This window comes from Pseudomyrmex gracilis, unplaced genomic scaffold (assembly GCF_002006095.1).
Source record: "Pseudomyrmex gracilis isolate BER0280 unplaced genomic scaffold, ASM200609v1 scaffold_41, whole genome shotgun sequence".
Lineage (NCBI taxonomy): Eukaryota > Metazoa > Arthropoda > Insecta > Hymenoptera > Formicidae > Pseudomyrmex > Pseudomyrmex gracilis.
This window is the reverse complement of record NW_018020625.1, coordinates 456,486-469,635: the sequence shown is the minus strand read 5'-3', so window position 1 is coordinate 469,635 and position 13,150 is coordinate 456,486. Positions and strand designations below refer to the sequence as shown.

The window sequence follows — 13,150 nt, the reverse complement described above, 5'->3', positions numbered from 1 at the left end:
TCAAGCCGACGGAGAGGGAAGTGAGAATTGAAAAGAAAGACGCGACGACGCGCGAGGAGGGCGAAGAGAGGCGCGACCGAGCGAAATTTTTGTCCTCCAGACTGAAATAATAATGAGAGGCGCCAGCGCTTTTAATCACGATATTAAACATTTACGATCGCCACGGTGGCGTGTCCTGCTACGCCCAAGACATGCTCCGTTCCTTCTCTGTTCCGATTCGATCTTCCTCCCTGGTACAAAGCGACTTTCGCTGTAACCCTCGTCCCTTGTTTACGTCTACAACATGGTCGCTGATAACCTTACACGATGATCTTACGCCTTGGGGTGTTTCCGAGTAACAATAAGGCTTTGGCTTGTCGTGAGATACAAACATACGGAAGTTTGTAAACTTTGTTACATTATAACAATGTATATTATATTTGTTATATTACATTACAGTATAAAATACCTATTACATTATTACGCGCGTGATAAGCTCGCATTATTTATATTGAATAACAACATCTTACAGAAGTAAAAACTTGTACAGATTTCGCTTTTCAATTAGAGTACATGTCACTCTGTAGATTCATTGTTATAGATAGCTGGAGTGTGGAAAGTTAAATGCGCGTTGCGTGTATAAACCTCGGAGAGACAAATGTACTGCAATACGAATGGATAGATTTGGGCTCGAGATTATTGCAGCAAACGAACGACGAGGGGGAGGGAGGAGGAGGGGAGGAAGGGGATGGAATATAACTTGCAATAGAATGGGCAATTCGGGGACGAAAGAAACGTGAGCACTGGCGAAAAAGTCCATTTTTCTTGGCCGACGTTGCTATCGCCAGATTATGTCCCGCGCAGCTATATTGATGACAATGGCAAAGCCGCCGAACCGACCAACCAGCTCAATCTAGTCCACAGTTTGTTTTGCTTTCACACAATTTGTCATCCATTGTCTGAGCGCACGTACACTCGCCGCGCCTCGGTCCGCCTCCAATCGTTATTTATGGTTTTGGAAGACGCTTGATTAATTTTTGTCTCATCCTCTTAATGTCTGAAAATCTCTCGGTTTCGCATAGGACTGTGACAAGAAAGCTTTCTTCCGTAATTAATGCGAAATAATTCTCGCGATATGCGCAAAAGAGCGAATATAAACATCCAACAGCGAGCTTACGACGAAATTACATTTTTAAGCCGCGATTTAAGGTGACGGTAATGCGGAGTGATAGCACGCCTTTCCTCTCCCCCTCGTCCCTTTCCCTATATAAGAGAGAATAATTTAATATTCCCTATTCCGGTAATGCGATTTCACGGAACGCCGGATACGCGCGACGCCCGAGCATTAGAAATACGATTTTCCTTACGCAATCGCAAGGGACAGATCGAGCCGTCGGGAAGCATTTTGCTCGAGTTTTGCTTCTGGATTTTTTTTTTTTTTTTTCATTTTCGTGCTTCACTGTCCATAAATCGAATCGTAACGGAACTCAAAAGTGCGGAGTATCATCAAAGTATAAATGGAAAGGAAAAGAAAAAAAAATATACGATCACAATTAATGTTAAACATAAATTTGCAACACAGATATGTGTTAAACAACATATAATTGTATGTGATGAAATTGTGAATTTCAATTTGAATAATGGTTTTATTTATATATATAAATTAGTTAATACGTATAAAAATTCTCCTTGAAAAAAACATTAGGATGAAAAGAAAATATTCGGAAAGATGAGAAAAAAAATAGCACACTTTTCTCTAACAGACAAAAGTATTCTCTGATTTTCTTCTTTTTTTTTCTTGTACGACCTAAACATCTAGATATTTGACTGCAGATGGAGAGAAGTTTTAAACTGCAAAGGATCTTAGAAGGCTCTCTCTATTATGCGTTTTGCGTTTAAAAATATGTTCGCCAGATCTTCCTCTCTCCTTTTTTTTTTTTTTTTACGAAATGTCTCTTATATCGCGCTCTCGAAGTCGAGAAGTTTGCGGAGTAACGTGAGAATGACAACAGATGCAGCGGAATAAAATTACAAGATACTTCGACATTATGTCAACATGTTGTGCTTTTTTAGCGAAATTATTGTGACAAGCACCTCAATGCACACTTCTCGCTCTTTCTCTTTTTTCATTCGTTGTCTGTCTCTATCTCTCAAAGATTCCCTCTGATGTGGGGTGAACACATTTTTGACGGTGTCAAATCTCGGTCTTTTGGGAAAAGAGGGTCGCCCGTCATTCGGCTAATCCCATTTAATCGGACGCTTTTCCTTTCCTCAATACGCCGGTTAGACCAAAACTAACCTTTCAGCAACAATCGAGAAAAACCGAAAACGTCAATAAAAGAACTTTGAGAGTTTAATGTACCTGAAGAAATTTTGTTTTACACTTATATTTAGTTTTTACGCGCAAAATTTTATTTAGTTTCATATAAATTTTTTTTTTTTAAAGAAATACATCCATGTCTACGTGTACATAAAATTAATACGTTTTAACTCCGGTTAACACCGCTTTAGCACGTGTAATCAAAAACGTGTTTGAAATCGCTATCAGTTCCACTGCAAGATTAGTGAGACTCGTAGTTGGAACTGCGCCCGATTTATATCTCCCGTTCTCTAATTGTCTATGATTATTCATCAAGTCATTTATACTCGACGCAATTATCGCCATCATCAGTCTCACGACCAAAGTCATTCGGAATTCAACTACATTCGAAAGCTCTTGTCATTTATCTCTTTCATGGAAATATCTCAAAATTGCCCGACATTTTTTTCCAAAGACATTAATTAGTAATAACTTAATTAGGCACTTTATAAAAAAAAAGAACGTTTTTTTTTCTAACTTTTTCTACGCATAAAAATGTACTGTAAACACAATGTAATTGTGTTTGTACATAAAGATAAAATTAAACAAAATTAAAAATATTAATAAAAATTAAAATTCTATAAGTGATTGCACATATTATGTGTCGCTTGTTTTATAAGAAAATTGAAAAAAAAAAAAGGTTTGCTAAGTGTGGGGTTCGAACCCACGCTCCCAGACGGGAACCAGAACTTAAGTCTGGCGCCTTAGACCGCTCGGCCAACCTAGCTTCGACGAGTGTCGAGTGCAAATATTGGTAGATAAGCACTGACATTCGCAATAATCGCGTGTACATGATGCAATGATTATTAATCGATGCAACGTTCGTAATTGATCTTTGTTGTAGGTAAACATTCAAATATTATCTGATTTTTTGTTTTATTCTTTTGACACATTGAATATAATCGCATTTTTATAAAAGCGACCATTAATGGAAACATTAATGATGTGATATAGATACGACATGTGTTTGTACAATAACACTTCTTATACTTGTGCGTGTCGGCGTAATAATTAGTACGATTCTCATCTTTGCGTGGTCAATTCTCGTAGGTAGATTGTGCAATATCTCGAGTTCGACGGAATGGGAAACATCGTCGCAACATGCGTGTAAATGCACACGAGCTTCGTGCGGGTACACGCGAGCATGCGATAATTCGCTCGTGACCGCTAATGCGCCGTTCTGTCTTTGTGCTTCTGAAAAAAAATCACGGAAGTTGCAAAGTGCGACGCGCTATTTGAATAATACTGTCATTATTCATTCCGCTTGTTCAGTTTAGTGTGACTAACGATGAGTCGAGGGGAAACGGCTGGTACTTGTGAAATTTGATCGTAATCGGTTAATCTGCAACGAGCGTGTCTCACGAAGAAAGTCTCTCTCCGGCGCGCATCAAATAAACTTGCTTCCTGAGACAATATTGTGTGCACTTTGCAAATATTTCGATAATCGATATTACAACTTAACATTTAATTTTATAAAAGTTTTTGTTTGCTACCTTTTTTAATCTGCTAAATGTACAACATGAAAACGTATCACGCGAGTTAAACTCACGATAAAATTTACATTACTGTGCACTCGTGGCCAGTCCGAAGTGCTTTTTCTCTTCGCTACGCGGAGAGTCCAATGACCCGTTTTCCATTAGTCGGTTTTAACACTTAGCACCGCGCACCGCACGGATTTGCACGCGTATCATCTACGCTCTCCTCTTCGTCGTCTCACGGCGATGCGGGGTCCGTCGGTCTTGTGCGGCGCACCTGTGCGCGCCCGCGGTGGGGACGCGATAAGTCAGTACAAGAGGGGCGCGACAGTTCCAGGCAGGTAGGCGCTCGGCAATAAAAGCGAATCGTAGGTACGTCCGGGCGATGTTCCGCGACTGTAATAAAAAAGGAAAACCCCGATAAAAGTAGCCGGGGTATCGCGAGTCGCTGTCGGTGCGGCCTCGCGAGGCGTAGTTGATGTTGTTGATGTTGGAATCGCGTGCCGCTACGAAATGTCGTACCAGTCTGCACCTATCCCGTTGTTAAGGCGTCCCTCTCTTCTCTCTTTCCCTTTTTCTCTTTCTCTGTCTCTCTCTCTCTTTTTCTCTCTCTCTCTCTCTATCTATCTATCTATCTCTATTTCTCCTCGCGGTCGTGTCATTAGCGTAATCATTCTCCGTCACTTGAACGATTCTTCGAGAGCGTCGAGACTCGAACCACTTCATATTTAAATTGTTCCAAGTTCGCTTCCACTTCCAACCCGCGCTTCGAGGCTTTCCAATTGTACGCTACGGAGGTGGGAATCGTAATGTTCGTCGATAATGACTCGTCGAGTGAGTTACGAGTTTGCGAGGTAGAAGCGATTTTTCTCGCAGGTCTCTTTTAAAAGGAAAAAAAATGTATTGAGTGTGCAGTTGAAGAAAACGATCTCGGTTTAACTTAGAATTTCGCACGAGTGTTACATATGTTTTATTTGTTTTTGTTTTCCTTGTGCTAAATTATCTTGTCCGGAATAGTGACTATTTTATTTCTATAACGCGCATTTGTCATTGTAAGCGTTTTACTTGTCTAAAGCGCGTCCGCGTCGTTCAGACCGCGGCGCAGAAAAATAATTAGACGAAACAGACGTTTCTCGGCGAGCACGTGTGTCTCAGAAATGCATATCCCAGCTGTTAACTGCGCTCCGAGTCTCCGTATTTAGGCTGCCATATGTTAAACTTTATCTTTCTTTTGAAGACTTTAGAGCCGAGAGTGACGAGAGCAATTTATCCCCAAATTAGTTAGGGAGAGGGAAAAGCTATAAATAGCCGAGACGTAGGAATTCAAGATTATATTTTCTAGCCGATTGTCTCTGCGATCTAATTTATTTCACGTTTATTCGCGATAAAATAGATAAGAATGACGGGCACTTGAAATGTTTCATCGTTCGTTTGATAATTACATGAAAACTAGAACACCGCAATATCGCGCGGTGTTATGTTTTCGTATAAATAAAGTGCTGCGTCGATTAGTCGCAAAAATATTCGCATTCGTGTTCGCATCGAACGCGTGTGTTGGTAATTGATAGATAATATTTGCCACACGGGATAATAATCGCCACAAGAAACCATACGAATGTGCGCCACGAGAGTGAACGAAGGGCTTTGTACGGGAGTGACTGGTCAGGCAATTTGTTTGTAGACGTTGATTGTGTCTATCGACGACTATGATTTGTGTAATCGTCTCTGACCCGCGTGCGGGTTATCGCATTCACGGAACAGTATCTCCCGTTGTGTCATTTTTTTTGTATTCACTCGGGATCTTTTTATTCCTTTTATGATTATATACGTAAACACCGTGTAACTACTGCGTAGGCTCACGAGCGCGCAGTGTTCTTATGCAATCGTCTCAGCGATACGCTTTAACACACTCCAGAGTACTTACGTCTGAGATAAAGGCGACGTAAACTTCAAGTATAAAGGTTTTCTTTATCCGAATTCAAATACATTTGGGATTTCCAATTAAAAATAATAATTATTCAAAGATAAATTTTGAAATTTAACAATACAGATAAACAAACACATGTAATTTGATTATTACAAAAACACATTTCTAACGTTTGTATAAAAGTTGAGTTTAAGAATAGTTTTACATTTTTTTTTTTTTATAAATATTTTTGTTCGGTTGTTCTCTTCGTTTGTTTACGTGTGTCGGCAGCTCGGAGCTGTGGCATAGAGCAGAAAGGACAATGACATTTTTGCTTGTTAAAAGCTGGATACGATATCACTGAACTGGAAAGGTGGTGTAACAACGTCCTTTGACTTTGAATACGTGCAGCAGCAAAAATTAGCTTTTGAAGATAATTCACGTGTGTTGGCTGCTAAGGGTCGTTTCATGTCGCGACTCTTCTTTCACGTTCATACCACATGGGAGTGCTTTTATGTCAAAGTGACATGTATGAGTATCTACGTACAGTACTGTATGACACAAAAGTTTGGATACGGATCGTACGCACTTTCTTTCGTTTGGACGTTGTCACATCGCGGAAGAACTAGATTTCTCACCGAAAAAACATCTTCCACTTCAAATCAATTGATTACAATTTAATTGCTATCTTACTTGATTTGCAAATCAATTGCGGTTGTATTTTTCAATCAAATCCAAAACAGTTTTCAATCCATCGTATATCAAGAAAAATGCCAAACGTAAATGTTCGGATAAGGTGAAACTCGAACGGAATCGTGAGGTTTTTTTTATCAGAGAACTGACGCGTCGAGTAGACACGGGAAAGAGCGTGTGTGTGTGAGTTTCTCGTGATAATGTACCGGGGAAGATGGAAATGCGGCTTGATAATATGCACGAAGAGCGCATCGCGTCGTCGCGGCGAGGAAGAGAGCATTGTCGATTGCATCCACCTCTGGCTGAAGTACTAATCAGAAGCCGCTGTCTTTTAAGATTATTAAAATCGTCAAAGTCTCCGGAGTCCTCAAAGGGTTAATTATCCTACTCGGCTGTTTATGGCTGGGCGCGGCGCATCCCTTGCCGGGGAACAAACGCAGAATAAAGAACGCGGTGCGCATCCAACACTGGGGACGGGAGGTACCCCCGCTGTCGAGAGACATACACCGCGGAAAAGAGGTCTTTCTGTTTGCGAAGCATTGTCAGAGTTAAGTTCCGAATCGATCGCTTGATTGGGCGCGAGTGACGTGTAATAACGTCGAAATGTTACTCCGTTCGTTAAATCTCATCGGAATTATCGGTTTCCGCGCATTTGTCATCGACAACTCAGTGACTTTTTCAAGATTTTAATATTTTTTAAATTACATACACGCGCGTTTGATGCAAGATTATCGCAATAATAGCGGTTGATAGTTCGCATTTGTTGCCGTCTGACGCGATATTGTGCTGCTGTATTTTTCGCACAAAGCGATGATGTGCATCATTATCGTTAATGCCGGAATTTTAGCTACATCAAAGCCGCGGGAATATCTCGGGGACCACCCGCGGATCTCCGGGAAAGCCGTCTTATCCGGCATTATATCCGTCTTTTCTCGCTCGAAAACGTCGGGAAAAGAAACGATGCGACGGCAGCGGGAACGGACGGGTGGGGGGCATGACATATGTACGCGTATCGTTGTGTACGTACGAAACTGGTAAATGCACTGTCCCTCGTTGCGAAAGGGTCAATGGCGGTCGAGAAGGACGAATGAACGTAACGATATCTGTGCACTTACGCCGCCTTATGAGGCGAGTATACTTAGACAAAGCTCGCAATCGCTTTAAGAGCGAGAGCATGCCAACTATGAAAGGTGTTAAGAGGCGCTGCGCGAGCGTTCTAGCCGCGATAAAGCGCTCATATAAAACCGTCGTTGTCGCGCGTACACGGCGCGGATTAGCGATGAAGAGGAGAAAGAGGAGCAAAAAGACAGAGACAGAGACAGAGAGAGAGAAAGAGAGAAAGAGAGAGAGAGAGAAAGGCGCGCTCAATGTGGCGCGACGACATCGTTCCTCGTAAGATTGCGCTTTTAAAAGAGCACGGCGGTTATTATGAACCACGTACGTCGAGATATGATCCGCGCGTGACGCGCATTAAGCGCTCTCACGTATCCGCAAAACGCGAGAAAAATCGCGGATGCTAAATGCACACGATTTATGCTACTAGCGAACGGTTTTAACCGGCCAATCTCTTCGGTCGCGACGACGACGACGACGACGACGACAACGGCGAGCCGGCTTCTTCCGAGAAATCGTCTTCTTTCTTCGATGCTCTCTGACAGCCGCGCGCGCGCGTCGTTTTGTCTCGTCGTCGGGATTACTCCCGGTATGATGGTCCGGGAATGCAGTCGATAAGATTGATTGCGGAGAGCGCGCGCTCTTCGGGATATTCATAAGTACTTAAACGTCCTGGGGCACACACATACGCGCGCCGGCCTTTAACGCCGACCGGAGCTTCGCAAACACACAGCTGAGAGCGAGCTGACGATTCTTTTTCGTTTGTTTTTATTTTATTGCGTTCTTTTGCGCGATCATTGTTGCGGTAAAATTTGTCGCGACAGACGTAACGTCTGCCGTGATGCGTGTCATTTATCTCCATATCTCCCGCTTCGTCATTCACTGTCTCGGTAAGTGAAGAATTGCAGCGCGAACAAGAACCCGATCACATTGCTGGTGTGAACAACCTGTAGTTTATTTTCAGCTGGTTTTATGTATTCGTCGCGCTGTATATGTATTATGTACGTAACTGTTACGCACGTAATTGCGGATGCGCTAAATTGAATCAAGCCCTGTTGAATAACACATGATCCAAGTAATGACGAAATATTTTGAAATTTGCATTTGCGATAAATATGTAATTAACATATGGGAGATAGATAGAATATATAGAAAGTTTGAGAAAGCAAAGCGTTGCATTGAAGCGAAATTCTCTAAATTTTTTATTTAATTGCAGATCGATGTGATGACATTCTTGTTTCTGCTATCGAAGCGCTTTATCAAGGTATGTAGAGAGAATTCGGCTTTGTTTTATAACAGAGAAGACGCTGTCTCTCTTCGAATCGATTTTCCGTTCCGATAGAAACGGACGCGTTATACGAGCGTAGTGAACGACGTTAACGAGTCGTTGAATCGTCGTCGTCTGCTCTCTAAATGTATTTTACTGGATTTAACGCCACACACTAATGGCTAGGAAGAATTACGAAATTATATAGCGTTAACGCGCGCGTCTTCTTCTACAGCTTTGTTCAAGACACGCGCATTTCGTATATTTTGGTTTATATCATACACGTAAAAATAATATACCTAAAAAAATATAGAAACACTACATATGTGTGTTCACTTTTTAACAGAAATCTTGTCAGATATTCTCTCAATTAATTCTGATTTTCAACAAGCATTTAATTTCACTTTTTTTTTCTCAGAGGACGAGAGAGATAGCATTATTTTATGTAATTCTTCTTACACAAATTTTTTATTACTTATTGGTTGTTTTATTTATTTAATTTAGATATTTTTGGAATTATCACAACGTCGAATTGCAAAACGATCTGTGGTTGAAAATTTTCTATACAAATTTCGTATTGCATACAATTTTCCAAACCGATTCGTCTTTTGTATCGTCCTGTAAGCGTATGATGATGTAGAGAAAAGGTTTACGTTTATCGTGGCGCATTAGAGAGGAGTCGCTCGAAATAGCGCTCGCGCAGCAGCACCGTTGGTTGTACTAAACGTTCCTAAATGAATCGTTAATCGTTAACGGCACGGCTCTTACGACGCGCTTATAAACCGGAAATTCGCCGGTCGCCGAACGTCCGACTGTCCGAATCGTTCAGCGGAGGTAACGCGCGTTGCCGAAATCTTCCGGACAATAAAGTCGAACCTGCTTTATAGCCAAAAGAGGATCGTCCCTCTCCACTTCGATTAGACCGGTTGGCTAGTCGAGGTCCGCTTGTCTCTTTAACCTGTCATTAAACGCGTACGTTAAACGCGCCTTTTTGTTTTTTGTTTTTTTTTTTTCATTTCGTCTTGCCGACTTTCTCTTTCTCTCTTCTCCTCTTCTTTGTCCTCGCGCGCAGCAACGTCGAGAGGTTGTAAACGGCCGCCCATCTCCGATACGGAATGCCGGATACGAACGAAATAGTCCGGATTCCTGGCTTTATTAAGCCCTCGGTTTACGCGGGACATTTCGAGCGTCCGGGTGCGCGTGCGGTATCGGAAACAAAGCGCACGAGGAGACGGCGGCGGGGACGAGAGTTTGACTTCGTTTTGATGAGCCGCGTAAAAGAGCGAAGGCGATCGGTCGCTGTAAAAAGCGTTACGGCTCTGCGGGACGGACTGCCGTTTAATCATAGCATTTCGTTTAACGAGACGCGTCGCTTTTACCGTTCCCAATCAATTTATTGCATTTTTTTTTTATGAAGCGCGCTATTGCAAAATATTTTTCATATATATTTCGAAACAACAATTAGATATCAAATGAATATGTTTTAACAAATGTACAATAAATTAGTCTCATCAAGTTAAAACTGAAAAAACAATTCTTCTTTATTTGATCGAATATGCATATTACAAGAGAGAACATTAGCTTTTTTTTGATTTTCTTTCTTTTTTACGATCAATAGTGCTTTCTTACCCTTTACCTGCGATTGTCACTCGTGCGGCGAAATATTCGTTGGCGTATATTCCGGCCGGGTGTTTCGACGAAAGAATTTACGAGGTTCATGAGAAACGTTTAAGTCGAACTAACGGTATAGTAATTGTGAGAACCCGAGCACACGTGTTTTGTCCTTCCAGTTTTATGGTTTTATTGGGTCCTTCTCGGCTCTCTTCGTCCCGACTGATTTTAATAGATTTTTTGCGCCTCGGCCCCAACGACGTCGTGCGTGCGTACGTGCGTGCGTGCGTGCGTGCGTGCTCGAGCTTGCGTGAGTGCGCGCGCACGAGTTTCGCGCGGTGCGGTTGCTCGCGCCCCGAATAATCGTAAAATTTAGTAATTAAATTTAATCGCGCCCCTTTAACGGCCTCGCGCCGCTGCCCATTGTGCATCTCTCCCCGCGCTTCTACTTTAATGACACGATTACTTCGAAGCTTTAAAACATATGCTTTATATACCTCGCCTCGAAATAATTGATGCGCTATTATGATCCTGACACGTCATTAATTTCGTTAGCGCTTAGGACCGACTACCGCATCGGATTCTCGTATACGTACGGGTTTCTCTAAATCGAAACGGTAGAATCTCCTTGCTCTCTCGCTTGCGATAAAATGTCCCTCCGTCTATAGCGATTCTTGAATACCTTTCTTCGGTGACAGTTTGTTGCCGCGAGAGCGACGGTTAAACTCGATTCCAGGGAGATCGTATTAACCCCTCCGAAAGGGGGGTTTAATGTGCGAGTATAAGAACTAAGTTCGTAACTTGTTCAATCCATTTCGAGCATGAAAGGCGTGTATCTGAAATAGACTTTATAAAATATGGACTTATCGCTTCTTGCTCTTCGAACTCTCTTCAATTTTAAAGCGGATCAACGTGTACGCACCGTGCGGTTGTGCGTGTATAGCGCAAATACTTACGCTTTTAATATCAGCCAAAAGGAATGAACAAAATTTTAATGATCCGCTCTAAATGGAACTGCACTGTAGGATAATGCGCATAATGTACAGTTTTAGCCTTTATCTATGCATTTGGCAGTAAGAACGCGAGTTGTCGGGCGGTAAATAAATGGCTTTACCGAGTCGCTCGTCGTTAGAGAAGCGCACGGCTGCACTTCCTGCCGCGATATACGCGCGGCGGAATCGTTGGAATGTTTTCCTTTCTTCGTCACCCCGCGGCTATATACACTATCTCTTCGCTGCGACAAAATACATATCCCTCGTCATTTGCTTCGCGCAAACGCGCCCGCAAATTGTGCGCTATCGCGTCGCGGAACAATAATTGACTCGCGGGATCCCGATCTCGAAAATGAGCGATCTTAATTTTCGCCTAATTACTCGCGTCGGTATAGCAGTCTCTTCTTTCTTTCGTCGTGCGGAATCGTGTAATCCAAAAGGAGGAGAAAAACATCGCATATCTGTGCGACGCAAAAATTTTATAAATAATCGCGCGTTTCGTTCCCGCGCGGAAACGCGCATCCTTCGGCACTTCACAGAACCCGAAAGTGCTATCGATACTTTGTCAAACGTCTCGACGTCTCGAGCACTCGTTGCGCTCTTATCGTAGCTTAAAAGCACCGTGCCCCGACCTTAAGTCCCGGCTATACCACTTCTCGGCAATCACGTCTCGCTGAATGCGCGAGTGCGCGTAATTTCGCGGAAGATATCGGAGTGCACTGGCGCGCGCGAAACCGCGATGGAAATGCGTACGTATTGCGCCCCGATGATACGCCCGGTTCTCTCATTCTTTTTTTTTTCTCTCTCTCTCTGCGCGCGTAGAAGAGCGCTGCGTCGGCGGGTCGCCAATTAAAACGCCCTCGACAGAGACGAGTCGCGCGCGTTGAGCTGCCGCACATGTGATTCCGCGCTTCATTATTGACATCGCGGGTTTTCGATGCCCCGGCTTGCTCTCCGAGCAAGCGCGAGCTACGACCACACGCAAATATGCATCGATATTATCTACTGGGTGTAGGAAAAAAGAGTTCTGCATTTTTTTTATTTTTATTTTGGAAGACTTTCTCGAGCGCGAGCTGCATTCATTAAATTGTGCATTGAAGCCCGTACGTATGGCGATTCTTTTTTTTTTAATTTCATTATTTCATGCTCTTTATTTGACTTTTATTAAATCAAAAGCAGTTTTTATTATTTTCAATCTTTTGAGTCGTCGCGTTTTATGGTTTTTTTCTTCACTATCTGCGATTTAAATTAACGCTTGGTTTGTTGATTTTAATTTTTTTTTCCATTTATCTCTCAAAACTTTTAATTAATAAAATCATAAAAATGGTAAAAATGAGATAAAACCATCAGATGATCAAGATACAAAAGTCGCTTTTTTGAAAACGACTTGCGTTATCGATTAATGCTTTTTGGCCTCGTATTAATTTTTCACATTTCTTATTTATTTCTTTTTACATAGTAGATACAAGTTTTTTGTAATTATTCAAGCAATTTAAAATTGTTGAACTCTTTCTTAACACCCTGTGTATAGACATTACGGATGGTTGTAAGAGAGCCCAACACAATGGAGTAGAAAACAAGAGCCGGGCGTGCACATCAAAGTCCCGGAAGTTATGGAGTGAGACTGCCGGTGCATCCGGCGCAGACTGATAATCATCTATACGAAATACTTTGTAATCGTTAATTACGGCGCAGCCACGGACTTTCGAGTACGGGATCAGGGAGAGACAGGAAAACTGGAAGGGCGGGCGGGCG

At 42.3% G+C, this 13,150-nt stretch overlaps 1 non-coding gene across 1 annotated transcript; it reads right to left on the bottom strand.

Annotated features, from left to right (window-relative positions):
- Positions 1-2,981: 2,981 nt before the first annotated feature.
- On the bottom strand, positions 2,982-3,065 carry Trnal-uaa. The gene has a single exon. It is a non-coding gene; the product is annotated as a tRNA-Leu (tRNA).
- Positions 3,066-13,150: the final 10,085 nt, after the last annotated feature.